We start from the raw sequence: 27,656 nt of genomic DNA on the forward strand, positions 1-27,656 counted from the left end.
AGTGCAAGATTTCAGTTTTCAACCTTGCAGCTATTACATTTCAGTCTGAGCAGCGGGAAGATTCTGCTGATCCTAAGCTAACGAATGTCAAGAAGGAAATGGCTTTCTTTCTTCTTTTAGCAGGTGGTTATTGTTTTAAAAATGAAGAGCCTCAAACCTGGCTGGAATCCAAGGCATGTCACATAATCTTGATCCAGAGATACGCAGTGAGATTCCCCAGCCCCCAAATATTTGATTAAAGCATATGTAAATTGTCCTGTATTCTTGGCATGGGCTGAATCAGGAATGACAATGTGGATTATGATGTTCTTACACAATCAAAGGTTATTATTACTATTTTTTCCCCAAAGGAAGAAAAGTTGTTTAGTCAGGAGATCTGACGCTTCTCGGTATAGCAGATAATTTCTGCTGATATTCAATAAGGAAATAAACAATGGATGTAACAGTTCATGACATTCTGTAAATATAACTTAGATTTCTTGAAAAGTTCATAGCAGAGCTAATGCTGAAATATGTAGCTGCTCAAATAACTTTTTTTTTTTTTAAAGATTTTATTTATTTATTTGACAGAGAGAGACACAGCGAGAGAGGGAACACAAGCAGGGGGAGTGGGAGAGGGAGAAGCAGGCTTCCCGCGGAGCAGGGAGCCTGATGTGGGGCTTGATCCCAGGTGCCTGGGACCATGACCTCCACTGAAGGCAGACGCTTAACGACTGAGCCACCCAGGCGCCCCTGTGCAAATAACTCTTAGCAGTTTTCTTTATTGACCCCAATTTCTGAGGGCTAAAGCAACTGTCCCTCAGCCCCAAATCAAAAAATTAGATTTGAGAGCCTCAAATATGTATCAAAATCATTTGTAAGCAGAGTGGTAGCCAAAATATGAAAGAGACACATTGTCTTGTTGTATAATTAGTTGACAAGAAATTTCCACATCTTACCTACTTACGTGTATAGAATAGCATCCTGAGAAGTAAAAAATCACTGTAACCTTAAATGGTTAAATTCAAGGGTTTGCAGAAAACAGCTCCATACTCTCACTGATGTCCCTGGTCTGATACCATGGATCTGGCTGTACAAAGGGAGTGCCTTAACCCCAATCTAAATGTAGTTAAATAATTCTAGGTAATGCTTTTCCAGGCACAGTAATAAAGGCACACAGGAGACACAAATTTACCAAGAAAATGACGTTGCTGTGATTTAACACAATGGAAAAATGGAATTATATGTATTTAATATAATTTGCTATCTACAGAGAATTGCTGTTTGTCTAGAGAGCAAATCCTGGAGGTTTGGGTGTTTCATGTATGTATCTCATGCATGATTGGGATAACAACCAGAAACATGTCTATAGCCCAAAGTTGCCAGTTTAAAAAAAAAATGCAGGTGAAATCTCTCCAGATTAGCTCCAGAAGTAGTTAAATTATTGGATTAAACGTGTTTCTTACTCGTAAGAATGAAGAGGGGGAAGGGATAGAAGCGAGTTCAGACAAGAACCAATCTCGCCTGGAGGTAAAAATGTATGCAGTGCCTCAGAACAGACAATAGAAAACTAATGAGGTAAAAAGTCTGGCATAATTGTGATCTGATTTTCACAGATTAAACTAATGTCAATGAGGTGAAAGGAAGAGTGAATGAGTCGAAATGGCTTTGAGACACCTGCAAATAATTGTGTTTCCAGCCATAGATTGTTCGGGCATTGTTTTATATGGCATTTTACAACAGAAGGAATGGAATGGGGATACGGAGAGGTGAGATTCTTTGCTCACAACTCCTCCCCACTCCAGAGATGCACCTCCCCCTCCCCCCCAAGCCACTGCAGCAACCGTGTCCCGGGAAGGAGCTGCCTACTGACCCCTCTGCCTGTTTTATAAATGCTTTAATTTGGTTGATATGCAAATAACATCATTGCAGCTGAAAGCTGCACCCTGATCTTTCAAAAGAAAGATTTCCAGTACGAATATTTAACAGCACATCTATATAGTACATGGGTTGCACTTCTTCACTGAATTCTAGGGGCTCTTTTTGATTCATTCGCTTTATTTGCCCTTTTGGGGCGCTGTCAACCGAGAGAATTCACTGAAAATTTTAAGCAAAGAGGCATTTATTTGGGCAATTAGAATTGCAAATCAGGAGCCACAGATTCAGGTAGAAATATGAATTGTGTTCAGAGGAAGACAGAGAGGGGGCAGAGGTGTATGTATAGGCAAAGATTTTGAGGGTAGTTCTCCTTCAGGGAGAACTCACTGGGATTGGTTGAGTTTATATACAAATGAAGGATTGAAACTTGTTAGATCGAATTGGCTCCTTTTAAAGTGCAGAGTGCCAGGGAGTCAGGTGTCCTGGTGAGGAGGAGGTTAAGTCCAGGATAAGGGCTTGAAGCTGGCTGAAAGGTCTTTAAAAAGTTCACATCTCTCTCCGATGAGGACATGCATAAATTCCTCCTCCTGAATGGCCTCCCGACCCTATTTTAAAAAGAGACTCTCTGAGCTAGGTTTGCTTGTTCTGTTTTAAAATCTCCTTTTACAGCCCTTTCATGAGCTATATCCAGGTCCTTATTTTGCTCAGAATTCAATTTAAGTGAGGTCCTCTTGTAACCAGCTAAATTTTTTGACTGACAACTGCATATGAGGGTTCATACTCCCATTCCTATGAGCTACACCTATAAACGGTTATAAACAATTCTCTAAGGGCTAGATGAGGATGGAGGGGAGGTAAAATCTATATAACTAGCTTAAGACTTGAAATTCTTTCTTCCCAATTGGAAAACAATAAAAATGAAACGGTGATCACTGTAAGACAAATACACTATTTGGACTCTTGTAATTAATCACTGTTGTGATAGATACGGAATGAAAATTTTATTTCAAAGTTTAAACATAGTCGGTTAAGTACCTTGATTATCTTAATATGACTTCATCTTATGAGAAAACAGTTTGAATTGCCATGGAAATACAATTTGCTTTTACAGGAAGAGTCACAATCCAAGCAGGGTAACAAACTCATGTTGACTTTTCCATAATTTTTTTTAAATGTCAGATTTATTGAGCTATAGTTTGCATATAGTAAAATTCCTCCTTTTTAGTATGAGCTTTGACAGACATGCCATCATGTAACCACTGCCATAACCAAAATACAGCACAGTTCCCTCACTTGCAGAAATTTCCTGCTGCCCTTTTGTAGTCAGTCCCTTCCCTTCCACCCTCAGCCCCTGGCAACTGATGATCTGTCTCCTGTTCCATAATTTTGCCTTTTGTGGAATGTCATGTAAATGGAATCATACAACATACAGCTTTTTGAGTCTAGCTTTTTTATTTAGTATAAATGTATTTGAGATTCATCCATGTTGTTGTGTATGTCAGTAATTCATTTCTTTTTAGTGCTGAATAGTATTCTGCGTGGTTGCACTTTTAACATAGGGATGCATCTGGGGGCTAATTCTTCCATTTGTGTTATGATGGAGTCAAGGGGAGGCAGAGCTTTTATCTGGTGGCGATGGAACCCTCTCTACAAATTCTTCAGTGAAAACCCCTTGGACAACACTTTTTAGCCTAGGAGAACCCAAACCAAAGGAGCACAATGGTTATATATATGGTCCGTGCTTCATACAATTTGGGGGACAATTCTGAGGAGGAAAGACTGACTGGAACAAAGGTAGATACCAAACGAAGGTTCCAATGGTACCAGGAATTGTTTTTAAAAAATAAATCTCTGCAGATAAATAACTCAACATACATGGTTTTCTAAAAAAAAAAAAGAAAAGAAAGAAAAAGAAAAGAACCATTGAAATTGGAGAAAGTTTTAAAGATGATTACATATTCATTGACTGATTAAGATATTACTTTTCAAAATAACAGTGCATAGATTTGTCTAGCACTTTCTAATATTTAAAACACTTACCACCTGTGTCATCTCATTTAATTCTCACAGCGACCCCATGAGGCTAGCGGGGTCAATATTGTTACCCATAATTTACAGATGAAGAAGCCAAGAGTCCAAGGTCACAGTGGCTCGCTCAAGGTCAAATGATGGGTAACTGTCAGCATTGGCTCAAAAGCCTAAGACTCCTGACTTTCAACCTAGTGAAAACCGAAAGAATCAAATTCTGAATAATAAATTTAAGCAGGAGTAAGTATTGTCAGAGTTAAATATTTAGGGTTGTAGGAACAAAACTCATAGGAAAATTCAACCATGAGTCTCTTGTTGTTTCATAAAAGATTGGAATTAAAAAAAAATACAATCTCACCATGTTATTAGGTTAAGCACTTCTAAAACAAACAAGCAAACAACGACGTATTGTAAATTAGACCATTTTGGAATTTGTGCAATTTAAATGGTTGAGTTATTTTATGTTAGGGAAGTGACTGCACAATATTCATTAGCTAATTTTCATGATGTTTTGGTTTTTTTAAAACACATTGGGCCAAATTACACTTTCAGAGATGCTGGCAGAATTTTAATTAACATAATAGGTCTAATTTCAGTTCTCTGTATAGTGGTTTCCCTTTGATTCAGGGAGGTGTTGAACATTATAATTCCCCCTTTTATAAGGGAAGAAAATCAGTTTTGCAGGCTGAGTTATATACCCACAGTCCAACAGCGAACAGTTCATCATTGATATGGGCTTTATAGGAGTGAAGTTTTGGCCCTAATCATTTGAGCGAGTGGTGGTAAAATCGGTGACAGACACATTTGTCCCATATGAGTGGCTTAGTTATGCAATATTTCCCGTCACCCCACCCCAATCTCTTACCTGGTCTCTTTTTGTTTGAAGGTGGTGTAAGAGTCCTGGAAAGAACAAAGATCTGAGTATACTAGGTAAGCTTGTTAAAATATTCCCTAGAATATATTGTAACAAAAACAAAAATTTTACTGTTTTTATTCATATGGTAGAGTGTTCCACCAAAGCTTTGCGAAGACTTTAGCATTAATTGTCACCATCTTTCTGGGAGGTAAGTAGTAGTATCTGAAAGCCAGGGGTTTATTTAAATTTACTTTTACATATGTATATATTTTTACTCCAAGAATCTTGATGATGAAAGTAACACTCCCCCCCAAAAAATACTGTACCCTGTGTTGTTTTGATGTCAGAGGATTTCAAGGCTTGAGCATCAATATATAAAACATCCCACAAATTGCATTCCAGAGTTAGACTCCCGGGGAGATAGAGTCACCTTTAGCATCTTAGAGCTCTGATCAGTTGTCTTGTGGATCTATGGTTTAAGAAGGGAAAAAAAAATTAGTAGGAACTAGGAAGCACTGGATACTTTTTTTTTTTTTAAGATTTATTTATTTATTTGAGACAGAGAGAATGAGATAGAGAGAGCATGAGAGGGGGGAGGGTCAGAGGGAGAAGCAGACCCCCTGCTGAGCAGGGAGCCCGATGCGGGACTCGATCCAGGGACTCCAGGATCATGACCTGAGCCGAAGGCAGTTGCTTAACCAACTGAGCCACCCAGGCGCCGGGAAGCACTGGATACTTAACGCAAGCAGCTGTTAATTATAAACTGGCAGTCATTTGTATTTTACTAAAAACGTTGATATGGCTCTCAAAGAATTTTTAGGAAGACATTAAACCCCTTTCATCTCCGTGTCTGATTTCTACATTTGCTACCTTCTTTCCCCCAAAGAATGCCTATTCTCCCTTCAGAGCCCTAGCAAGGCTCATAAAACCAATAAAATATCTTTTTGGAGGAAGCCAAAATGTACTTGAAGGAATTAGGGTTGGTCTGGGAGATGCAATGCTGGTGTTATAGCAAATTAGTTCCGTTAAATATGAGTAGGATGAGTGTTCTGTATATTGTTCTGCAATAAAATACATGGGCACGTGTACGCACGTGTGCTAAAGCTGCACACGTACATAGGAAGCTGCTTGCACGGGTCAGTAGGTGCTTATCCCAGTAATGCGGCAACAAAACGGAAGACCAGCAAGGACAATAGATTTTTCTCCAGAAGCTGTAGATACCAGTACAGTGTAAGATATATTTCTTAGATTCAAGCCTGTCTTTTATTTTGTTTACACAACAAAGTTATTATGCTAATTACATGGTAATATGCTGCCCCCGAGGACTTTCTACATTGATAGCATCTACTTGAGGATGCAGATTTGGAGCCAATATGTGATTATTACTATTTCCAAATGATATGATCAGAATGACAGTTTCTCCTTAAGGGAGTCCTCACTGGGCTCTTTACTGCTGAGTGTGGGGTTTAACAATGAGTAGGAGGAACAGTCAGGAGAGTTTGGGGGATATTTTTTCATGTTGCTTTAAAAGAATGTGGACCTGGACAACATTTTGTACTAAAGAGTCAGGTTTAAGACTGTGTGCGCGCGCTTGTGTGTGTGTGTGTGTGTGTGTGTGTACGCACAGAAGTGGGAAGCTCATTCTGATATGTGTGCAACCTCACTAGGGGGAGCTCTTGGCTGGCTGTTCAGAGGCTTGACCATTGTCTGTAGGAGACAATTTTTCTTTGTTTGAAAATTTACAAATCATCAATGAAAATGCCATAGATAGAGCAGAAGCTCTGGGGCTAAGTCACTGGCTCCCAGTTCTGCCTTCAGGTGGGGATGGTGGTGGTGATGTGTCTGTCCCCCCTGCCCATTGCCCAATGATTAATTTTCTACATTCCTAGCATGTAACAGATTTTAGAGCTACTGTAAACATTTCTTTTCACCCACAGATATTCTTTGCAGCCCATTCCTTCTGAAAGGCTCTCCACTGAAGCCTGGTGGTAACAGTGAAAAAGTTTACATTTATAAAACCTTTTCTTTTCAATATGAACTCAGATCAATTCATTAAATGATGATAGAAACATGATTTTTATGAACGACATGACAAATGCTGGCTTACAAATTGGGAACTTGATGATTGCAAATGCACCTGATTAGACAGTCATTGGGAGAAAATGATCAGTTGAAGAGACAGAGAAAATATTTGAAAATCTTTATACCGTAATCATTTGAAGGAGGGAAGGGATATATCAGGCCTAAGATAATGGTGACACTGGCTTGGACAATTTTAGGACAATTTTATTGTCCTTATTCTTCAAATGTTCTCCTTCTACCCCTCCCCGGCTTGTTTTTCTCCCTATTTTTTTGTCTTTTTAAATTGGAGGGAAAAAAAATAAAGCAAAGTGCTTCTTTCCCTACCATGTTCCTTTCCTTTTTTCTCCACTCTAATGACATTTGGCAGGCTCGGCTGTGTAATGCTTGACTGGTTTTATTGTTGTCTGTTCCCAGTGGGGGACAGTTGACACTGCTCTCTGTTTTCAATTGATATCCATTTTCAACAATATTGCTTTCTATTAGATTCCTGCACAGTTTGTGCCAAGCAAACTGAATATTTACTGGGCTGACCTCAAAGCCTTCAAATCAACAAACACTAGAATAAGCAAAATATGCATTTTTAAGATCAAATGTTTTCAAATGCTCCTTTCAAAATTATTATTTTTAAATGCCCTGTGAACTGCAGATTAAAGGATATTATATTGCCACGTCTGTCAGCCCATTCTTATTTATTTTCACACATTAAATAATGGGATTAAACATTGAAAGAATAGTTGTATACACTACCTAGGCAAGGTTAAAAGCAGTTCAATTTTTCCATATTTAGCAATCCCTCCTTTTAAGCAATAAAGCATGTTTGCTCATTGCTTTTTAATGTCGACATTGCTAATAGTATCCTATTGAGCAGGGCGACTGAGTCTGACAAACCTGAAGACAGACAACCATTTCGAGGCTTCCTCAGTGGTCAGGGGCTCTGTGTTAGAATGGAGGGGTGGAAGATTGAATTTAGCCATAAAGAAAGCCAAACAGCCAGTGAATTCCATGAATTTTTAAATATCTTTCTTTCAATTGGCCAAGAGAAGTTTTCAGAATCTTAATTGTAGGCCCTACCTACATCACAATGTCTGTGGCTGCAGTTGGTATGTCGGAGAGAAAGGTGTTTGGTTCGGGGAGATAATGAAGAAAAGGAGTAGAAAGTAGAAAAGGATTGGTTTATGACAGGCGAGTGAGGGACTGTTGCAATATAGTCAAACCTACTTAGTTACTTTTCAAAGGGCTTGTTGTTCCGTTCTTTTACTAAAGTTGAAACAAGCCATCATAGATAGACTGTGTCTGCACAAAGTTCATTGGTTAGACTGAAGTAACTATGGGTAATGTAAGCAAAGAAGTCTGCACAGTGAGGTGGACATTGACTTATATTAAGGACAGTGTTAAGAAATGCCACGTCCAAAATTTACATGTTCAAATGATATTTCGACCACCAAACCCTCATGTTACAGAAGATAAAACCATTTTACAAGCTCTAACAAGTCCCAGGAAAAGAGTAGGAAGCCAGATTTCCCATTTACAAAGCTTTCTCCCTCTCTCGCTTCTTTCTTTTTTCCTTCCTTTCTTTCATAAATATTAAGTATCTACATGAGCAGCTTCATTTCTTTTCAGGCAGAGACCAATTTCCCTGTTACCCTTTCTTGCACCCAGACCACCTGTCAGCTCCTTGGTGCCAAACATTTTCCGTACATACCCTTTACCCCTCACAACAACCCCATGCGTAGAGCCCTTTATTTTACGACCTCTCCAAGTATCTGTGTATTGCAGTCGAGACACACCAGAGCCTTCAACGATCATCTGCTGCCTGAAGCCTCTTACTCAGAAACTGCGGTCAAGTGGAGAAGGTGCAGGCCTGGCAGGCAGTGGCCTGGGCCCGACAGGCCAGGCTGGGTGGTTCTGGGAAAACCCCTTACTCAGCTTCATTTTTCACCATCTGCGTCTCAGTTTTTCTATTTGTAAACCAGGCATAATTAAAACTGCCCACTGGGCCTTTCACAGGCCTGTTGGGAGGATTAGCAAGCGACTGCAAAGTTTCCTTAGGTCTTTGAAAGAGAGGTGTTACAAGAAATTCAAGGCAGGAGGCTTTTATGCAAGGCGTTGTCTGCATTTACATGTAAACCTCCCTTTTTTAAAATTAAATATGGCATTCTTGGGCTCTAACGAGGAGCACAATTAATCAGTAGGATCTCAATCGAAAATACACTTTTCATGGATTCCGGGAATGCCTGGAAGCTGACGACCAGTATGGAACTAACATAACGGGCGATGTGACCTTGGCTCTTCTACATGGGTGTTCAGCAAACTTGCCTTCCAATCCAATGCTGTCACTAAGCGGCTGTGTCAGCCCTGGCAGGACATTTCCCTCCCTCAGCTTCCTCACTTGCAAAAATAACGCCCTTTCCCATCACCTCAAGGGGAATAAAACTAAAGAATACACGGAAGTATTTAGAATGATACCAAGCATTATTTGCATATAATATGTGCTATTGGTAAGTTTTGAAAATGGGACGAGATAGTCCCAAACTTTCTTCTCTGGCTAATTGCAGTTGCATTAAAACAATGCAAGATGGATTATTTAAAGAGTAAAGAACCTCATTCTCCCCATTGTTCTTTATCCAGCATTTTGTCATTAAATTTTGATTATCTTCCTGGTTGAGTATTAAAGCAGCTACAAGACAGCTATTTCTCCAAATGCTTTGTTCCTAAAAAGTACCCTCAGATGGAAGATGCATTTCATTTTGCAGAAAATACACATGACTTGTGACCCCAGCGTGTTTTCTCTCATGAAGCTCGTCTGGGAATCTGCAGATAAAATACACAGTGTGCTTGCCACAAGAATGATTTTTTTTAGGGTCCCCTGCACCATCTTAACATTCTCACATTTATGACCATATTTCCCAAGTGGTATCAGACTTCAATTATGCTTTACTTGATTTTTCCTCTTTCCAAATGCAAATGATTATTTATCAAAGCAGTGAGCATACAGATGACAAAAGAAAGAAGATCGATTTCATTGAGATCTGCTGCTTTGGAGAATATTTCATTTTACTGGACTAGTAAGATGGAACTTCCATTTTCTCTCTGTGAATTGCAGAGCCAGCCTTGGGAAGTAGACCTGAAGCAAGGTCACCTGGGAAGATTGACAGCCCAAAGATCTGGGATCATCTTGGTGATGGCTACTGTAGGTACCTGGGTGTCAGTTATTGTAAAGAAGAAAGACCTCAGGCAAGGACATAAAGGGTGGGAGAAATGACAGGGTATCCTCTTAATTAAGGGGTTAAAATGGGGTTAAAATGTTAATTAAGGTGAGTAACTTAACTGTCAGAAGCTCAGGCTCTAAATATCTAAAAAGAGTTAAGGAAAAGAGTTACCTTTAGGAATGTTGGAAGAAACAAGTGAAGTGGTATATGTAAAAAGCGTTTTGTCCAAATTATCAAATACTGTGAAAACACAAAGGCCTATTGGGGTTGAATGTAACATGGGCACAGCTCCGGGGGGCAGCCTGCAGGGGTCCTCTGAAGTTTGCAGGCATAACACCCCTGCCCTGTCCTGGATCATCAGGCTCATCTGTGGGTATCTGGGCTGCCAGGATCTTGCCAGCAACGCTTGGTGGGTGCTGACTTCACTCGGAGCCCCTTTTAGTAAGGGGAGGCCTGTGAGCACTGAACTCATGCAAAGAACCGCTTAGGGATGTATAACTTTCTGGATAGAATCTCAGAACCTTAGCCTCAGGAAAGAGACCCAGCAGAGCACACCGTTCGTGAATTGACTTGAGGAGCAAGAGGAGGACCTTCAAACATCTTCACAAAAGCAGAAAATATCAGCCCAGAGACAGACACTGTAAAGACATAGTTTTAGCATCTGCGGTTGGTTGGATTTCATAAAATGAAGAAAATCAAACCAGAGGCCTGTTTGTGGAGTTGAGGCATGATTGGTTTTTTTTGTTTGTTTGTTTGTTTTCTTAACTAAATAAATCCATCAGTTGACAAAGAGGAGAGGGTAGTGGATTAGACAGAGAAGCTATGATTGAAGACTTGAAGGCAGGGTCAGCTAGAGCTGCATTGATCACAGTCTCATTAGCCCTGGAACAGAAACAAAAATGAATTTGAAATGTGGGGAGGGGTGGGGGAGGAGAGAAAAGGGACCAAAGGGAAATATGGGTACATTTTCCAACAGTGTGATTCATAACACATGGATGAGCTCAGACACTGAGATACAATTCATCGGTTAAATTCCTGACGGATACGTGAGCCAGGGTAAAATGTTTCTATCATCCCACCCTCTTTCTCCTTGTCTTTCTAGTAAAGCATGCTGAAATAACATATAATGCATAGAAAAGGGGTTCTACTCCTGTAAGGATTAGTAATGTTGCCAGACAGCAAAATATATTTCCAAGTAAAATCCGAGACAGTGAGGGTGCTGAGAGAGACAGGCAATTGGAGAGCTTGGGACACTATTACTATTGGCAAGTCGTTTCTCTGATTTGGATATTAAGAAGCCTATATTAGCCGTAAAAGAGATCTATAAAAGAGCCGGTTGCATATTTCATTAAATTGGGAATGAAGCTGATCAGAAAATTTAATATTAGGAGAAGCAGAGTAATTGGCACAAAATTAAAGTCACAGTTATGAAAAACTTAAATTTGGTCTTCAAGGCCTTCACCAGCTGCCCCACTGTCCTGTGTCTTGTCAAACTGCATCCCTCATTATTTTTCATTTGCTTAGAAAATTTAGTTTTATTCCTCACATGAATCTTCCTTTTCCTGCCCACTACATTCTTTCTCTGCTCACATGGTTTCCTGCACCTGCCTCGTTGGTTCTCTTTTGTTCTAGTCCCATGACATCCTTTAAGATCTGGTGGGAAGCTTTCTTAGGTCTCCTTGAGAAATTCTGGGGTTCAGGGGAGTGTACTAATGAACACTTCTCTTCCCCACCTGAGTTCTGAACCAGTTGAGAAGTATACAGAAACAGGACAGATGAAGCCCCAAATGCCATCTTTACTCTGAGAAGACTGGAGAACGTGGCAAGCGGATCTCATAATCAAGAATTGGAAGGACATACCCACCCTGCCACAGGCTGAGGCAGCCCACAGCAGAGATGCATGCTTGTGGGAGAGGCAGAATGTATGCTCTGGGTGGGCAGCTTCACTCCCAAGAGAAGGAGGAAGGGACAGAGCTGTCTAGACCCACGTCCTTATCCCAAGCTGCTTCTCTTCCAGTTCCTGTTTGGCCAACTCTAGCCTGGGATCAGAGAGAGGGGAGGGATTCCAGGAAAAAGCATTCTTAGCTTAAACAAGCTGATGATAGAACAATCCCGCACAGCCAATACCTTGGTAACTTGGTATTATATGTAATATATGATTATGTACATTATATGTAACATTATATGTAGCATACACTATTATGAACGTATATCAGATGGTAGGAAAATCAGAGAGAAGAAAAAGAAAAAAATGTATATATTCATACCAAATTAAGGAAGAAATACTAGTAAGCACTACAGTCCTTTTTTCTGCAATTGGCCATACACTTGTTGTTGGTACACAAAACTTCTTCCTTTCTGTGACCTGCCATATTCCCTTTGCCCCAGGCAAGTCCCTCAACTCATCATGGTTCTTGTCTGATGGTGGGTGGGGGACCTAGCCTGTCACTCCTCAACGGTCTCTGCTATTAGCTGTCCCACCTATAATGGCCCAATGCAGTTTTCTATTTCCTTTGTCACAGAGCACTGGGAGTAGTAAGAGGCCTCTGGTCCCATTGTGTGGTGCTGTGGTAGAATAAGAAAAATATTGGGTCTTTGTCTCTGGTTCCTGGCCCAGAGCTTCTAAAACCCTTGGGATTTCCTGAGGGATCAGGGTGATAGGATGTCATTTGTTCTGATGAGGGGACTCTTGGTAGCCCCCTACATAGCTTCAGGATAGGGGCTGGTCATCAGAGGAAACAACCATGTGACTAGAGGGTTGAAACTTTCAGACTCACCCCTCAACCTCTAGGGAGGGGTGAGGGGATGGCGATTGAGTTAATCACCAATGGCCAACAATTTAATCAGTTACGCATATGTAATGACACCTTTGTTAGAAACCCTTAAATGATGGGATTTGGGGAGCTTCTGAGTTGGGGTACACATACATGCACAGGGAGGGTAGCACATCCCGACTCCATCGGGGCAGAGGCTCCTGCATTCAGGATCCCTCTGAACATTGCCTTATGTGCCTTTTCATCTAGCTGTTTTTTCATAAAATTTATAACAAACTGTAATAGTAAGTATTCAATTTTCCTGAGTTCTACAAGTCATCCTGGTAAATTATTGAAACTGAGGACGGGGGTGATGGGAACCCCCAACTTTATAATTGAGTTGGACAGGATCATGGGTAACCTGAGGACCCAATCCTTGCAAATGGCATCTGAAATGGGAGCAGCCTTGTGGGACCGAGCCCTTAAACCTGTGGAATCTGACACTACCTCGGATCGTGTCATGATTGAGTTGGATTGTAGGACACCCAGTGGTGTCAGAACTAGTTGGTGGGAGGAAGGAAACCTTTCAGGTAACAAACCAATTTTTTTTTTATAGACTCAGTCACCCCAACCAATAAGGGAACCTCCTTCTTTGATGATTGGTTTACTGATGTGAAGAGCCCAAGTGGCCAGGTGGTCATCTCAGCTTCCAGTTCAATGAAACCTGTGTGTGCGCACACATGCACACACACACACACACACACACACACACACACACACCCCTGGAAACATTCCTCCTTAGCAACAAAAAATTTTAAACCAGCAGAGCCCAAAATTGTGAGGATAGAAAGCAAAAATTTTACTAGGAGAGGTTGGGGTAATATGAGAGGAGTCCTTCTATTTCTATCTTTTGATTCTTGGGCTCCTGAATCCTATCTATGGAAGAAACAATATGATATATGAGTCACTAACCTGGCACTTACTGCATCCTGGAGGGTGTCACAAAAGGGTTGGTACTCCACTGAAACCCTAACTGTGTCTTCAAAGGCCTTGCTACCATTCTGTCAAGTCTCAGAAAGATGAGGACCATGGTAAATCCAGTGAATTCCATGAGCATAAGCCCAGGACCCACTTCATTTGCTGAAAAATTAATTCTCTTGTCAAGAGTGATATTGTGTAGAGTAGTATGAGAGCAAACAAGGCATTCTGCAAGTTCATGGATGGTAGTTTTGTCATTTGTATTGTGGGAAATGAAGGCCAATCCATATTCAGAGTGTCAACTTCATGAGAACAAAGGGCTGCCTCTGATGGAAAGGCGTGGAAGAGCACATGGAAGTGGGCCGGGGTAATCAACCTGCTATGAGGTGGCTGGCAGTTTTGCCGGAAAATGGTGCCACATCAGGAGCTTCGTGTTGATCTCCACTGTTGATGGGTTATATATTCAGCAATGATGGCAGCCAGATCATCATGCCATTGGGTCCAATACAAATTGTTGACCTACAGGACTATGAGCCAATATATGCGTTCAGCCACTAATTTTCGAGGTAGTTTGTTGTACAGCAAGGGCTTAACTTAAACAGAAATTGGTGCTGAGAAGGGTGGTGCTGCCATCACAAAAAAACCTAAAGCATGTGGCGCTGGTTTTGTTTCAAAATCATTGGCAAAACTACTGCGTGTGGTAACTCAGAAGTTAGGAAATGTAACTAATAAGGTTACGGATCTGATTAAGAACATTTTCAGGCAGAGTGTTGAAAATATGTGAGAAGAAAGGGATGAACTAAAGAAAACTATTCAGTTTGCAGGCAGAAAGTAGAGGAAATATAGAGGGTCTCTAGACTTTCTAAATTCGAAAATACAATAGTTTTTCAGGGCGCCTGGGTGGCTCAGTCGGTTAAGCATCTGCTTTCGGCTCAGGTCATGATCTCAGGGTCCTGGGATCGAGCCCCGCACTGGAACTTTTGCTCAGCAGGGAGTCTGCTTTTCCTTCTCCCTCTGCCTCTCCCTTTCCCCACTTGTGCTCTCTCGCTCTCTCAAATAAATGAATAAAATCTTTAAAAAAATGTCTTTGAGCAGGAAGCAGTATGAGAAAAGCTATTTATCTGCAAATAATGGCTGTTTCTTATGGTAATATGTACATGACTGGATTCCTGAATTGCTATGGACCAATGACTTCTATTTATTTCCCATTTCTCCTGTTTTTGAATGGAAATATTTATTATGATTAGCTTATTGCTATCTCACCATTGTATGCTGGGTATATGGGGAGAGGGAGCAAATAAATGTGTCTGTTGAGTCCACAAATTTCTGGATTAAGAGGAGCCATATGCAAGAAGCTGTACCTAAGAGACGTCATCCACATCTAGACCATCCACATCTGGATACACTTCCTAAGATATTGGACTCTGAGTCTGTGATAAAATTATATGATATTTTTCAGCAATCTTGGAAGTGAGTGAATTCGTTTGACATGTAGGAGAAATACAAATAATCATAGCTAGTGGGTGATTGTGGTAGATGAAATATGGCCACAAATTCTTTGCAGCTCGTCCCATGAAGAGATGGAGTGGGTTTCTCTACATCTTGAATTGTGGCTGGCTCATGACTTCATTCAGCCAAAACACGTGGAGGAAGTGATAATGTGCAAACCGAATCTAAGCCTCCAGAGACCTTGCTGCCGCCATACTTGCTTTCTTGGAACAAGTCTATTCTGAATAAGCCTTCCCTCTCTGTCCTGTGGAGAGAGAGGCCTGGCCACCCCAAACTTGCCAGCTATGCCAGCTGAGGCCCCAGATAGAGGAGTGGGCTCATCAGACACTATCTAGGGCAAAGATGAGGTGTCTCAGCGGAGTCCAGCCCAAATCTTCAACCCACAGAACTGAAAGAAAATAAATGATTATTTTGAGCCATAGAGCTTTGAGGGGGTTCATTACCTACCAAACCCAGTTTTGTGGCTTTCTGTAGAAGTTTTCTGTTTTTCTACTGAGACTGTAGAAACCTTGAGGGTAGTAACTGCATTTCACGATTTTCATGACTTCAAAGCCCTTAGCACAGGGCTGGGTAGAGACTGATACTATGTGAATGCTTTTTATGTGCTTGAAGCTATTATTCCTCTGGAAATACAGAGTTTAAAAGTATAAGAATACCAGAAGAAAAAGTTTCGGCTAGCTTATGCATGTCATAGGGCTCACTGCTCCCCTTCTGTCTCCTTTTTTCCCTGACAAGGGGTAGGGGTTTGGTCTTTAACCCCTGGTCTTCAGGATCAGGGGGAACCAGATTTTTTCATCATTTTTGTTAGACTTTCAATGGGTAGTAAAGAAGTATCCACTGCTTAAAGAGGTGACGATATAAATAGATAAAGAAAACAACTAAATTTTTTGGAAGTGGGGAGTGTTGGCCCAAACTGAATCTTTGAACTAATGTCCATGGACATTACCAGGCCTAATAACCAAAGCAGATGAGTTGAAAGCAGGCCAGTGAGAGTCAGAACAATTGCCTGGAATCATCCTGCTTCCTTCCTGATCTAATTCTGCTCTGCTCCTGTTTCCTCCTGGATCCTGACCTCTGGCTTTATTTCCCATTTACAACCTACTGACTCTTCCCTTTGAACCGGCATTGCTATTAAGTATTCCTGGCTTGGGCTGTTAGCAATTCGTACAGATGCTGGCCTAGGTTCACCTTGGGATCTTTCCACTCAGAGTTGCCTTAGATAGGCTGCTGTGACCTAATTTTAGCTCCTCATGGAGTGACCATCCAGAGATGCTATGAGAATGAGCCGAGAGGCAGGGGAGGACCTCACGGACATTGACTTCATATGGGCTGCTGTCGGGTCTTGGAGGTAGTTGGCTAATGGGAGAAAGAGAAAGGTAAAATATACCGCTACCATTTAAAAACTAGAGATGGAAAAATTTCCTCAATGGAATTATTATGTAACATACACAATGCATTTTCTCTTGCTGGAGTTTAGAGAGGGCGTTCCCAGGCTGTGCACACCTTAGAATAGCAGGTGTCTGCAGAGCTGTGCCGAGGGCCTGCCCCTGTGCCCACCAGGCAGCTCTGCTTCATTCTGCTTTCAATGTGGGTGATGCATAGAAGGATCCGGTAAAAGGATTCTGCTGGCTTGGAAAGTCACTGCAAGGCTTGGATGTGAGTTCACGCCATCTTCATTTCTTAAGCCTCATGCAAGAGCTCATCATGAGAAACTTGCTCAGTAAATATCTGTTGGCCATCTAACTGAGTCTCTCTTCACTATAAGGACAACAGAGTTACTTTAAAAGCCATGGTGTGACTTTTAATTTCGCAACAAGGTCAAAACATGATCTGTTCCCTTTATGCTTATTTAAAGATCACCCATGAATCTCCAGCGTGATAGTTACTAGAAATGTGGGTGGGCAAAGTCAGCAAGTGACAATACTGCCTTTCTGGGTATGAGGCCTCATTAATACTTCAATATTCATCTGAAGACAGAAGGGTATGTGTCCCCCAATCCCCTGGCCTCCCATTATGTCTTTGCTTGATTACTGCAGGTGTGCAAAAGCCTTTTCCGTGTGAAGCCACATGTCTCTGCATACGAGTTTGGGGTTTGGGAGTGCATTTATCAAATGCATGCCAGCTCCTGCAAAACTCCCTAAGAAAACTGTAGAACACCTGCATACTAATGGTTTTATTGTTGGAATTATTTTATTGCACAACCAAAAACCTACAATCATATCATGGAAACATGCCACATGACTCCAAGTACAGAAATTGGCTGTGAACTTCACTGCTGACACTTTATTTCTTGTAATTAAACTTTTACTTTTATTTCACCTATTTTATCCCATAAACAGGGAAAGAAAATAAAACATATGGAGGGAACTGTGGGATGTTGTGTTTTTTTCCATGTTTTGGTATTTTTAGCTGTTCCCAATGAACCTAAAGGCCTGAAATTTGTACTCGAAGTGTTTAAAAAAAATAAATTCATTAGTTAAAGAATATTGAAAAGCTGGCTACATATTTAGGTTGGAATCTTCTTTATTTCCTTGTCTGGCAGAAAGTAACAGACCACAGTTGCCTGTGTTTTCTTTCCTCTTCAAAACCACTTCTGCTCCAAAGACCATGAACCTGAACTGAAGAAACGACTCTTTCCTGCTGGCGTGAGATAATTCAGTCTCCATGATGTCTTAATCCTGGGCCTCCCTTAATTGACTTCTAACTGTGCTGAACTGTGGCTGCTAGGAGTTGCAATGTGGATCGCAATTTACAAGGCACTCGAATCGTTTCTCGTCCTCAAATTAGTCCTGAGCTATCCTTGAGAAAGATTTAAAGAAAAGGTTTACCTTGCTGGCTGTCTTGCCATCTCAGGTGAGACTTTCTTACCATCTCAGAATGGACGGTTGCCTTGTAACGACTTAGTTAGGGACAAAAAGGAAAGAGCATTAGGGCTGCCGATACCTTGTCAATTTTGTCTTAATAAAATTGCCTCATGTGGCTTATCTTGTCCAGGGGGATTGAAGAGCTCCTAATGCTCTTAGATGTTCATGAGGGGGTGGTGGTTATTTTGAAGCTCTATTCTGTGGGGATCCAATATAAGGATCACGTCCTTTTCCTTTCCCATTCATGTCACTGGGATGTATTTATTAATTAGGAAGTGTACTAGATCTTTGCAGCGGGGGTGGGGGGGGTGGGGGAAGGAAGTTATTTTTTTTCTATGGCCCCTTATGGCCATTTAACATTTATTTCTACCTATCCTACCTAGGTTCTTCCTTTCCATCTTGGGACCCCCAACATGGAAAGCTGTGATGTGTATACATGTATACACCAGTGGGTATAAGCGCTCTGTTAACTCTTGGGATAAATAAGATATGTTAGTGTCCTCAAAGAATTCACAGCCCAAGGAGGAGACAGATACATAAATGATAGAGATATAATTTACAAAGATATATGTGAAGAGTGGTTATGGGAGCAGAGAGGAGGGGGTGTCCCTGGGGCTGAAGGAGTAAAGGGTGGTTTTCTGGAAGACATGGCAACTAATCAGCTCTTTAAAGATGAGTCAGAATGAGTTCCATGTCACGCCCGAACGCAGATGGGGGCTTGGGGGAGTTAATCAGGCCAGGAGCTAGGTATGAGTGGTCGTACATGCCATGGCAATGGGCTTAGACTTCATCAAGTAGAGGATGGGGAGGCTCTAAAGCAGGGAGTGAAACCGGTCAGATTTGTGCCTTATGTACGTCATTCAGGCAGCTAGGCACACAGTGAATTTGAGCACAGGAAGACTGAGGCTGGAGGTCAGACGAGGTTGGTATGTCCAGGACAAAGTCCTAAACTAGGGTGGTGATAGCAAGATAGTGAGGGGTTAGAGTCAAGAAATAGCTAATAGATTAAATTGGGAGGACTTGGACTAAGTTCATAGAAGGTGGCTCAGAGGTTCATTAAAATTCTTCAGAATGGCCACAGAAGTTGCTCTGGCTTCGGAGTCTAGATCCTTCATTCGAGACCTGAAGAACCTCCATCATGATCGTCTGCCTATAACTTTGTGGAGAGGCTAATATTAACGTACCAGGGGTTATGGCTGGGTATTCAGGTATGAAATCAATTTTTATAAGAATTCCATGAAGTCTGGTCCTTTTCATTCTCTGGGAAGATTGGGACTAGTTTTCATTTACGAAGCCTAGGATTTGCATTCCTCAGTGTTTCCTGATTGAGAGCCATATCTTTTGTCATGGGAATGTCATTTGGCTCCTAGAATGATTCCTCAGAGCTTTTAGGAAAAAGCCAGCATCCTGGACTTTGCACTCAAGATCCTGTGATGGTCTGTCCCCGTCTTCTTCATTCTCCTCTCCTACCACTCCACAGGTGAATTCTTTCTCTGTGCCTTGCCATTCTTGCCATTTAATAATCATGGAATTTTGCAGATGTCCTTCATACTTCTGAAGTTTTGTCCCACAGTTTTCCATCCAAATACCTTTTACTGACCTTCAAAAAATATCCTGGAAATCTTACTAGACGGTAAAGCCTCGAAGGGAAAGAACTGCATTTATGTGTACATAAATGTATATTTATTTTTAGTGGTTAGCTCAGTGCTTAGCAAAGAGTTTTGAATGAATATGGGTAGGTATTTCTCTTGTCCTATATCAGGCTCAGATTGCTAGGGATTTATAAGTCATAAGAATAACTTAAAATACCCAGCAATAAAATATTTTGGAAAAAAATTAAGTATGTGACAATGATTTTAAAAATGTAAAAATGATCTACCAAAGTATATTATTATTGTAATGAATGCCATGTTTATCTACAAACCCATTTAGCTAATACTTATCTGGCAAAATCTGTGAGCAAAGCACAAATAGAACAGATATGGCATGCTTAGGAGACTTACCTGATTGAGGTCCAGATCTTTGGAGGACTAGAAGTTCAGGAATAATATTGAGTGCTTTACTGACCTTTGCATATTGTGGAGCCTAAGTGTGGCTGGGATGGTGGAAAGCACTAGGTCTCCTGGAAGGGGGTCTGAGCTCTGGCAAGTTGATTGAGTGAAACACCTCTGTCACTTTCAGTGGCCTCACCTGTAAAGCCTTGATAAAGGCACACACCTGCGGGGTTGTTGTGCAATCCAGGGAGAGGACGGGAGCTAATGTGGGTGAGGATAATTTGGCACCAGGGCTGGGTTTATGAATATGTGACCCATGCAGTTGCATAGGGTCTTATCCTTGACTTAATGCTCTGCTGTCACCATTTGGAAATTCTCCATAATTAGTGAACAAGAGGCCTCACGTTTTCATTTTGCTCTGGGCCCCTTAAATTGTGTAGCCAGTTCTGCATGACACAATAGGCACATAATAGTACTCTCAAAAGAGCCCTAAATTCTTAACCTGAGATTAGAAGGAAAGCTGAGGGGCCACTTCTTTTTTTTTTTTTTAAAGATTTTATTTATTTATTTGAGACAGAGAGAATGAGAGACAGAGAGCATGAGAGGGAGGAGGGTCAGAGGGAGAAGCAGACTCCCTGCCGAGCAGGGAGCCCGATGCGGGACTCGATCCTGGGACTCCAGGATCATGACCTGAGCCGAAGGCAGTCGCTTAACCAACTGAGCCACCCAGGCGCCCCTGAGGGGCCACTTCTAATGAGCGTTAGGCTTTGATGATATCTTCACTTTGCTCTTCCACCGAAGGCATGCTGTTGCTCCTTCTATTCTCGTACCTGCTTCCTGAAGAGTATACAGATTTTTCAATTCTGCCATCCACTTTTTCTCATTTATTTAAAAAATCCATACTGAGATCATTCTTTTATCTTAACTACTATTTTTATCCCCCCACGTGCCCCCTCTCCCTACCAAGATAAACACATTGGCCACCAGCTGTACCTAAAATCAAAAATGCAAATTCCTTTTTGATTCCATCAAGGTTCGAGTTGCAGGGTTTTTGTTTTTGTTTTTGTTTTTGCAGTGTTAAAATACTTTAGAAAATCTAATTTTTTTTTTTTAAACTAAGTCACTGAGATAGTTTGATTTGGGGCATCTACCATATAACTTTAAGATTTTAATATCTTTGTTGACCATAAATTGACTGTGAGTTTTGCTCTGATGAAAATTACTTGTGCCCGAAAGCTACACTGGGTTGAAACATTCTACCACGGTAATCCCTATGGATTAGAGCATATTGAAGTACAACCATGGGAAATAGAATGCTTCTTTTAAACCACTGAGCCAACAAATGAGGTCATTTGATGCTGAGAGATTGTGAATGTCCACGGAGGGGTTAGCTCACCGGTAACATTAAGCTGGTTTGGGCTGACCTATCCCTTAGTTGGTGGTAGGAATACCAGGATTTTTTTTTTTTTTTTATCATTCCCCTTTTGTCCTTCCAAGTTCCAAGCTGTAAAATAGACTAAAAGGTGGTTGAATCTCTACATGGGTAAAACTAAGTCAACTTTGTACAGACTATTTCCTTTTGAATTTGCTGTCTAACTGCCTTGATAGCATGTTAAAAATGGCAACATGTTAGGCATTTTAAATGGGGACGCTTTCAGGTGTCATCTCTAAATGACAATTCAGAAGAACTTACTTTGTATCTCCCCCAAATGCTGAGATGGAGAACTGAATGAAAAGAAAAATGGGAAAACAAAACAAATTGGAATCATGCCTGGCTTGTTTACTTTAGGAAATCTCTTAACACTCATTTTAATCAATTGAAAAGAGATGGTTCATCAGATCATAGAATTTTAGAGCTGAAAGGAGCCTCAGAGATTATCTCATCTGACTCTCTCATTTTATGGATGAGGAAACTGGGACCCAGTGAGGGGAAGACGGCTTTCTAGCATTCCACGGCTAATTAGCAGCTGGGCAGAGAACCGAAGTCACCACATGCCCAGCCTGGTGTTTTTTCCAGCCTGGATTACTGCTTCATTTTCATACCAATTTAAAGTCTTTATATATTTCCAAATTAAAAAGATTTATAAAAGCAATTTAGTGAACCTAGGAAGAATATGTTTTTTAGTTGAGTGAGCGCTTTCAAGTATGTTTCTGAATATTGACTGGTACTGATATAATACCATATAATTTGTATTTGTAGATTGATAGAACTGCTCAAAAGAAGTTTATTTATATATATAAAAAAACCCCACAAAAACCTAAACCCATATGTTTAATATTACATAAGGGAAAATGCTTATGTCTAATATCAAAGGAAGTAAGTCCTTCCCCCAATAAAATCCTAAATGCAATTTCAGATGTTCTTTCCCAAAATAAAAAGAAACCTATGTGGTAGGATATTCACAGACTTTCCCAAGGTTGGTTATCAATAGAGTGGACCATATAATTTTTTGTCCAAACTGGGTCACTTTTGAGAGTGAAAGGAGACATTATAAATATTTCTGTTGAGGCCACAAGTACAAACTGGGACTTTCCAGGGCAACTAGGACATATGGATCACCTTACCTATGAAATGATAAAAAGTTTACATCAATTCAGTATTTACTATGTGCTAGGCAAGGCCTCAGGGACTTCTAGACTTTAGTATCTCTTTTACTGGTTGAGCAGGTAAAGTCTTCAGAGACATTTTATTATGAGGTTTAAATATTATATTAAAAGTCAGAGGTGTGGGATCACATAATTTTTATTTCCTGCAATGAAAGGTGCAGAAATCTTTTCTGTTTCTCTAGGTAGAAAGCAATGAAGGCTTTCTGGGTGACCCCCTCCCCCGCCCCTGTCCCCACTCTCTACATCCTTTCACCCCCAAACCCCCCACCCCCGCCCAAATTTCTTCCACAAGTCCCTCTTTCTGAGACTTCTTTGAGTGGCAAAATTCAAATAGGATTATCAGTGTTGAATATTTCTCTGAGAACAGCTTCCTGGTGAGGAAGGTTTCTTTGTCCTGACAAGATAGGTTGCTGCTGAATTTGCTTTTCTCACTTTCAGTTGGTTTTATAATGGGGCTGTTGAAAGCAATGAACGGTTTAGAAAAATACCCTTGGTGCGGCGAAATAGGGACCATTTCCAAAGCTTGTTCAAAATCTGATTACATTAGCAATTTCTCAAATCCATTGTATTAGCTTTGTAATTTGCTTCCATGACCCATGGAATCTATTGACTCAGACGATGACTTTTTTTTTTTTTTAAGGAAGAGAAAAAGACCTCTCTCTTTGGAAAATACAAACTTTGAAGAACTTGGAAACAATAGATTTCTAGATTGTCTAAAAGGGAAGATCCAAATGTACCCAGTTTGCTTGTCATTGTTTGTGGTGCCTCTGTAGGGAGCTGGGAGGGATGCCTTGATTACTTTTTTGTATTTTAGACAGAGCTTTAAGGACTCACCACAGGCTGTGCTCCTGACTGTTTTCCTACAGGGAGGAAGAAACCTTGACGGCTGAAAATAGCTAGTATGCTTATCGAAGCTTGAGCATGGGCCCAGACTTTGAACTCAATGCTTTCCTAATATTTTCCCACTTCCCCTTCACAGAAGTCCTATGAGAATGTCAACAGTAATTTGCCTTCATTTGCAGGCGAGAAAGCAGAGGCTGAGAAAGGTGGCTTCACCCGGAACTGGCAAAGTTGTGATTTACAGGCAGTTTTGTCTGGTTCTAAGGGCTGTACCCTTGGGCTCTTCACTCTGCCAGGCCATGTTGCCTGGACTCTCTCGGACTTATCTCAATATGGATAGGATTTTCTCCATTGAAAGCCAGCCAGCCACTTATCCGAACCAAAACGTTAGCATGCTGCTATGGGTTGAATTGTGCCCCCCCCCCCCCCAAATATATTGAAGTCCTAAATCCCAATCCCTCAGAACGTGACCTTATTTGGAAATAGGGTCTTTTAAGAGAGAATCAAGTTAAAGTGAGGTTGTTAGTGTGGGTCCTCGTCTGATACGACTGGGTGCCCTTATTAAAAAGGGGAATTTGGACACAGACAGAGGTAAGACAACGTGAAGAGGAACAGGAAGAAGACAGCCATCTGTAAGCCAAGGCTACTAGCAGTCTATAAGGAGAGAGGCCTGGAGCAGACCCTTCCCTAGTGCCCCTGGTGAGAGCATGTCCCAGCAGACTTCTTGATACCAGACTTCTGGCCTCCAGAGCTGCGAGACGATAAATTTCTGTTGTTCCTCTTTTTTTTTTTTTTTTTAAGATTTTATTTATTTATTTGACAGAGAGAGATTGACAGTGAGAGAGCGAACACAAGCAGGGGGAGTGGGAGAGGGAGAAGCAGGCTTCCCACCAAGCAGGGAGCCCGGTGTGGGGCTCGATCCCAGGACCCTGGGATCATGACCTGAGCTGAAGGCAGACGCTTAATGACTGAGCCACCCAGGTGCCCCTCTGTTGTTCTAAGGCACCCAGTTTGTGGTACTTCGCTACAGCATCCCTAGAAATACACGTTTCCCCATATTTCAGCTGGTGGGGACTTGCTCCTGAGTGACCCGTGATGTTGGCTCTTTTTCCCGATTGAGGCCAGTGCGCGGAGCGGGGAGAGACAGGGCAGGCCCAAAGTGCCCGAGATGCAGCACCAGCCAGTAGAACCCATCTCCAGGCTCCAGGACTGAGCCCTGGCTGCCACGCACCGACAATGGGGGGAGGGCAGAATGGTGGCCCGTGTGGTGGCTCTGATCTCCCACCTCTTAGACGCACACAATGTGGTTCCAAGCAGACTCCTTTTTCTCTCTTTCCTACCCCCGGTGGGAGAATGATCTGTCATGGCTCCTGAATAATGCAGACATTGATGATTTCTTAATAACTTAAAAGCCCTTATGATGGGGTGAGGAGAAGGAAGAAAACATGTCCCACCCCCTCCAAAGGGAGAACAAAAGCCTTCATTCAAATCCTTCACAGGAGGACACTTGGAACTGCCAGGCGAGCCCTGATCCTCAGCTTCTGGGCAAAGTGACCTGGTTTTCTCACACTCACCACTCCCTCTAAGTGCAACCAGAAACACAACTCTCCTATTAGCTAGAAATAATAAAATGCTCAATAAACCCCAAATGATGAAGGCCCAGCCAGGAAACTTCCAAACACTCATGTTTATGGCACACCTGGTGAGTATTTTTACAGTAAAGTGTAAAATATGCCCTTTTAAATTGCACAGAATTGGTGGCAAAGCCCATTTATGCCCTTTCAGCTGTAAGCCAGAGTTTGCAGAGTTTATAAACTCCTTATAACCTGTCTCTATAATGTAAAAGTTTAGAATAAAAAGAGTACTTTGACAAGCTGTAGAGGTCAAAACAAACAGCTTCTATTTCTTGTCTGAAGAAGAGAAAGCTGAAGGGAGACTAAGTGTCTCTATGGGATTGCTTTGGCCCAGGGGAAAAAGCCTGTAAAGAGGACTTGAATCAGATAAATTCCATCTTCCTACTTTGATTCCTACTGTCGCGTTGAGGACAAACTTGTAACGAAGAACACTTTTGTTGAACAAGGTGTTAGAATAGCGGTAACCTGCTTGGGGCCGGCATGTCGTCACCCCAATATGCCCATGCCAGGTGGTGATCTGTAGCCTTTCTCTGAAGGTATGTGTTTCCCCTGTAGACTTGTAAATGTCTGGGGGCCTTTTCTGATGCTGGGACCTCCCACACTCAGGCCACACCACCCTGCAATCCATCCTCTGCACCCCGCACCTCTGCCACGCTCCCCTTGGCCCACCTCAATTCCTTCAGCTTTCAGTTACAGTCAGTGACCCCTGCAGCCTGCTGGGCACCTACTGCTCCCCACATTCTTCTCTCTTTCCTCTCTGGAGTCTTCATGGTCTGCGTCTAATGGCAAAATGTATTTTCCTGAACCCTCTGTCTCAGGTTGGGTGCCGGGAAACAAACTCAGCGGTGGAGCCTGGGACGTGCTCCCCGGGCCATCTCCTGTGGGGGAGTAAAAGAAGAAGGATGAGGCCGAGGGAGAAGTTAACGATGGTGAAGCCACGGCAAAGGTCTCCGAGAACCCAGTGTGAAGCCCTTCATCTGGAACAGCTGGGTCTTTGTAAACCTTCCTCAAAGGGCACCAGAGGCTGGCTGGCCCCGGGGGAGGGACATGGTCTTGGGTAAGGAAGCTCCCTGTGACTAAGGGCAGCTATCACTTGGGGAGGGACTCAGCCAGGAACCTTCAGCTACCACCAAGCCTAGCAGCTGGGGAACGAGTGTTGGGTCTTCACAGGGTGGATCTGTGTTCACTACACCCTCATTGTAGAATTCCCATCTGAGGAAAACAAGACCTTATAGAGAAATAAAAGCTGCAAGTAAGGTTAGGAGGAATCTCATACCTATTTTTTACATTTACTGAAATATAACCACAAAACACATATTATCAATGCTAGTTTACAGAGCTTAAATCAGTAATAATTAATGCTCTACAATTAATTTATTATTTATCTCTTTCCTTTCCCTTAAGCTTTAATAAGATACTTACAAATGTGTTTTTTTCTGTTACAAATAACATATTAGTAATTGCCGTTAACTGAGCGCATACTATATTGCAGATACTTACTACTTTATTCCATCTTCATAAGATCCTGTAAGAAAGATACCATTATCCCCATTATGGATGAGGAAGGCAAGCTTTTTTTTTTTTTTTTTTAGTTTAAATTCAATTAATTAACATATAATGTATTATTTGTTTCAGGGGTACAGGTCTGTGATTCATCAGTCTTATATAATACCCAGTGCTCATTACAACACATACCCTCCCCAACGTGCATCACCCAGTTACCCCATCCCTCCACTCTCCTCCCCTCCAGCAACCCTCAGTTTGTTCCCTATGATTCAGAGTCTCTTATGGTTTGTCTCCTTTTCTGGTTTCATTTTTTCCTGTCTTCCCCTATAATCCTCTGCCTTGTTTCTTAAATTCCACATATCAGTGAGATCATATGATAAATGTCTTTCTCTGATTGACTTATTTTGCTTAATATAATACGCTCTAGTTCCATCCACGCCATTGCAAATGGCAAGAATTCATTTTTTTTGGATGGCTGAGTAGTATTCCATTGTATATATACACCATATCTTCTTTATCTATTCATCTGTTGATGGACATCTAGGCTCTTTCCATAGTTTGTTTATTGTGGACATTGATGCTATAAACATTGGGGTGCAGGTGCCCCTTTGGATCACTACATCTCTATTTTTGGGTAAATACCCAGTAGGGCAATTGCTGGGTCGTAGGGTAGCTCTATTTTGAACTTTTTGAGGAATCTCCATACTATTTTCCAGAGAAGGCAAGCTTTTTTTTAAAGATTTATTTTATGTATTTAAGAGAGAGAGAAAGTGGGGGCAGGGGAGGGGCAGAGAGAGAGGGAGAGAGAAACTCAAGCAGACTCCATGCTGAGCTTGGAGCCCCATGTGGGGCTCGATCTCATGACCCTGAGATCACGACCTGAACTGAAATGAAGAGTCAGATGCTTAACCAACTATGCCAGGTTCCCCAGGAAAACAA

At 41.6% G+C, this 27,656-nt stretch overlaps 1 long non-coding RNA gene across 1 annotated transcript in view; it reads left to right on the forward strand.

Annotated features, from left to right (window-relative positions):
• LOC135364092 (uncharacterized) overlaps positions 1-26,477 on the forward strand; it is a 106,677-nt gene extending 80,200 nt beyond the window's left edge. The window contains exons 2-3 of the long non-coding RNA XR_010410591.1: positions 4,772-4,815; positions 26,030-26,477. This is a non-coding gene — a long non-coding RNA (uncharacterized LOC135364092). The remainder of the gene's footprint in view (positions 1-4,771; positions 4,816-26,029) is intronic.
• The last annotated feature ends 1,179 nt before the right edge of the window (positions 26,478-27,656 follow it).

This window comes from Mirounga angustirostris, unplaced genomic scaffold (genome assembly GCF_029215605.1).
Source record: "Mirounga angustirostris isolate CCGP_5_RB_7025 unplaced genomic scaffold, mMirAng1.0.hap1 SCAF_4, whole genome shotgun sequence".
Taxonomy (NCBI): Eukaryota; Metazoa; Chordata; class Mammalia; order Carnivora; family Phocidae; genus Mirounga; species Mirounga angustirostris.